The sequence below is a fragment of the Talpa occidentalis genome, unplaced genomic scaffold (genome assembly GCF_014898055.3).
Source record: "Talpa occidentalis isolate TD23 unplaced genomic scaffold, MPIMG_talOcc4v2.1 talOcc4.6, whole genome shotgun sequence".
In the NCBI taxonomy this organism is placed as follows: Eukaryota; Metazoa; Chordata; class Mammalia; order Eulipotyphla; family Talpidae; genus Talpa; species Talpa occidentalis.
In genome coordinates this window covers 50,297,315-50,301,614 of record NW_023604972.1, presented here as the reverse complement: position 1 = coordinate 50,301,614, position 4,300 = coordinate 50,297,315, and the positions used below count along the sequence as shown (strand labels likewise).

Genomic DNA, 4,300 nt, shown 5'->3' with positions numbered 1-4,300 from the left:
AGACCTCTCCTGTCTTGCCAGCTGCTCCCCTCAGCAGTGTATTTCAGTAGATCTGCCTGTTCTGCTCCCCACTCTGTCTCTGGTGAATTCTCTCACACCCACCCCACCCCCCGCACCTTGGCCTGTACCCCAGTTCTTATATGCATAAATAAATGTTTTAAAAAATTCTAATGCTTTATGTAGGGTAACGTAAAAGGTATCAGGCTTTTCTGCCCTCCCGCCATCAGGATAGATGAGGGAACCCTGTGATCCTGAATGCATGCCTGATGGCGGGCACCTGGAGTGGGTACACCTGCGCTAAGACTGTGCTTTTAAGGGCGGTGTCACAGGGACGCCAGAAGCCGAGAAAGCAGCAGCAGAAGCCGAAGAGAAGCCGAGATCATCAGAGAGCCCAGATAGAGTGAGGATTTGCTGGGGGCTGGGAGGCCTGGAAAAATAGGCTGCCAGCCTCCCAGCCCCCCAGCACCCTGCCACATACCCGCTGAACCCCAATAAAGACCTGCAAAAAACCACTGAGGACTCTGACTCCTCCTTTACGGGTCTGCATGGGATCAGAAAACCTGCACTGTGCCCGTTCCTGACCTTTACACTTTATCACCCAATTTGGGGTTATCTGGAAGGAAAACTATACTATAAAGGAATATCCAGTTCTTGGCATCCTATGTAGAAGAAATCAATGATTTTGAGGACTCTGAAGAGAACCACTATTTTTGGATAGACTTTGTAAAATGTCAATGGTGCTGGCTTTGGCAGCACATACACTCAAAGTGGAACAATACAGGGACGTTTAATATGGCCCCTGCTCAAGGATGATATGCAAATTTGTGAAGCATTCCACATTTTAAATATAAAAAATAAACTGTCACCAATCATACAGAAGCCTTTCTCGATCTGCATCATTACATTCTATGGTTTCTAAACATCTGCACAGAAGGGGAATGAAATAGCCTTTACACTGACTCCCTCAAAACACTGCTTCTTGGGCTAGAGCTATGTGGATGTTTATTCCTCATTTGAACACAAGCCATCATTCCAAGAGGCTCTTTCTGGAGATGCCGGTAATTATGTGGATGAATTATTTTTCAACTTTGAACTTCAGTTTTTAAAATGGGCCAAGTCAGGGCCTCCCTGGTGGTGCAAGGGCTTAAGACGCAACCTATGAAGCTGTCCACAGCCACTGCAGCAAGAGTTTGATGCCCAGCGCGCCAGGGAGCAACCCACATGGCGCAGCAGACCTCCGCTGATTCGCCTGCTGCTCCCCTCAGCAGTGTACTTCGGTCAGTCTGCCTGTTCTGCTCCCCACTCTGTCTCTGGTGAACCCTCTCACCCCCCACACTTCTGGCCTGTACCCCAGTTCTTTTTTTTTTTTTTTTTTTTTTTTTTTTTTTTAAATTTTTTTTTTTTTTTTATAGAGGCATGCTTTATTTATTTGTTTGCTGGTTTGTTTGTTTTGTTTATACATGCACTGGGTACAGTCAGAAGCGCGGGAGGGTGAGAGAATTCACCAGAGCCAGAGCGGGGAGCAGAGCAGGCAGAAGGACCGAAGTACACTGCTGAGGGGAGCAGCGGGCGGCAGGAGAAGTCTGCACGCCATGTGGGACCCTCCTCCGGTGGCCGGGGAGCAGCCGGGGATCGAACCGGCGCCGCAGAGGCCGCGGGCAGCTTCGCAACCCAGCGCTCAACCGCTGCGCCACCGGGGAGGCCCATGTACCCCAGTTCTTGTATGCATAAATAAATCTTTAAAAATAAAATAAAATGGGCCAAGTCAGAGGAGACGCTTTTATCCATGGATGTGGATAACTCAGATTTAAGAAACTTAGTTGCATACTCAGGTCTTTTCTCATGTGTCTGTCTCATCGTCAAGCTTCCTAGAGCTGCCAGAGTCACACGCCATGGGAAAGAGCATGGGATTTAGAAGTAGAGGACCTGCGTTCAGACACGGGCTCTGCTCCCTGCCAGCCCAGGGGGTTTTCATGAGTCACCGTGATTTCCTTCACTATAAAATGGGCTGATGCGCCTTTACAGGCTTATTGTGAGGACTAAATAACACTTAATACAGAACTTGGTAAATTTTTAAAAGTCATTCATTATTATTTATACTCTCCACAGAACCTATCACTGTGCAACATTAGTTTTTACTGAATTCCAACTATTTTCAGAACAAAGCTAGAGTGTAAATGCTGGGTTCCTGGACCTTTACATCTCGAAAGTAATTTTTCCTCCACCTTCTCCATTCCTCCAGCCTGCTGTCTCTTACTGTAAATCCTTCTCCTTCTGGACTCCCCCAGACATCTGACTCTTCATGGAGTTCCCTGGGAACCTCCAGCTGCCAGACCTCTTGTTACCAGGCAGGGGCAGTGGGCTCTTGAGTTCTTCACTCAAGGATGAAATGAGGACTCTCCCCAAGGCAGCTGCTTTTGAAGCTGAGATTTAATGAAGCAATGGAGCCACAGGAAGCTCCAGGTGTCTCCCTGGGAGTAACAGCCTCTCCCTTATATAGACCACAAGGAGCCTAACACAAAGGATGACCTTACTCTACATGGAGCAGACTTGTGTGGCCACAGTAGTCATGCTTCTTTAAGAGGTGCATGTTCAGAAAACGAAGAGCAAACCCCACCCTGAGGGGATCTCAGTATTATAGTGAGGACAAGGTCAAAGTTCAAGAAGCTAAGTTCTCAAGATGCATATGCGCCACCAAGTGTCCAAGTGCAGTAACAGTTCCACTTTGTAGTGTCTGAACTGCTCAGACAATTCACTGAAGATTTATTTATTTATGCATACAAGAACTGGGAGACAGGCCAGAGGTGTGGAGGATGAGAGGATTCATCAGACACAGAGTGGGGAGCAGAACAGGCAGACGACCGAAATACACTGCTAAGGGGAGCAGCGGGCGAGTCAGGAGAGGTCAGACAAGTCACTAAAACAAAAAAGTTACTAGGGACAGAAAGTAAGTAATGATTTGCTGTTGATCATTAAGCTATGACTTACAGGCACTATTGTAAGTGTTCTTGTTTCCAAGACTACAGGCAAGGGGAAGGAGCAAGCACACCCAAGACGGCCCCTGTCCCACTTCAGAGGGACTGTTTGGTCCCACAGTTACAAAAAGAAAGCAGCCCATGGAAAGGCCAAACTCCCACAGTATATTCTGGAAACTCTGCTGCACACTTCCCAGGGCCCTCACTTTTACTCAGGGGCCACGAAACCATCCTTTGAGTTCACCAGGTATTTTGGATTTGCTCCTCCCGAAAGCCTTGGCAGTGTTGGTCTCCTCCTAACTGGAGCCTGGGTGCAGGGAACGCAGCAACAGTTTGCTTTGGGTCAGTAAATTCTAAACTCAAGCTAAAATCTCCAAGTTTTATATTTTGCTGAGTCTCAATAAGGAGATTCTCTGGTTTCAAGACCCGATGCACTATCCCTCTATGATGGCAGTATTGCAGAAATAAATTCTAGCCTTTTACCCAGGCAAGGGAAGAACAAGCGGTACGGTACTTCAGGAATGGTGAGGTCAGGAGAAGCTTTATTACTCATGCAATGAGGTCCAGACCTGGGTAGCCCTGTCTGAGCACCGGTCTAGAGACAAAGGGTTTCTTTTATACACAAGCATCTTACGTTGATAACATGGGTTAGCAAGCACAACTATTTGCTGTAAAACTCCTAGACAAAGGGGGAAAGATGGACATTTGGGGATGTCCTTCCAGAGATAAATCAGCTTGGCCGGCTGTCCGACCTTGTTAAAATGTAACATCATTTAGATAAGCTAAAAACTTAATTGGAAAGCTCTCTAAGGAAAGGTTTATCAAGTAAGCAAACTTGTTATTTACAATTGCATTGGATTATTTACTGCACCAGGCCTAAGACCCTTTAGCAGGAAAGATTTATTAGCTTGGCAATTCCTTTTCAGCAGTACTGCAGCACAAATTGTTAAACAAAGCTTGTTTAATTTGTTAAACTTGACTCCGGCCCCTTTTTCTATCATGCAACCATGGTCCCAAAGATCAGCATGCCAGTGTATGACTTTACCATACTCTAGGAGGATCAGATCATCCTGTGTCGATCACCTGGAATAACTTCGTGATGGACGGATGAGTCATACTGTGGACTTCTCTGACATGGACACAACAAAAAGATTTTGTTTTAAATTAAGGTGACGCTGCTTTACAACACTTAGATTTAAGGGGAAATCACCTCAGATGTATGTCTCACTACACCCACCACCACAGCACCCCTGATCCTTTACACTAGACTGTTGGGTCGACTCCTTTATCCCTCTGCCCTTCTCTTACCCTCTATAGCCTCAATT

General features: G+C 46.4%; 1 non-coding gene across 1 annotated transcript; it reads left to right on the top strand.

Moving 5' to 3' along the window:
- Positions 1-737: 737 nt before the first annotated feature.
- Positions 738-844, top strand: LOC119261485 (U6 spliceosomal RNA). Its single transcript, XR_005129029.1, has one exon. It is a non-coding gene; the product is annotated as a U6 spliceosomal RNA (small nuclear RNA).
- The last annotated feature ends 3,456 nt before the right edge of the window (positions 845-4,300 follow it).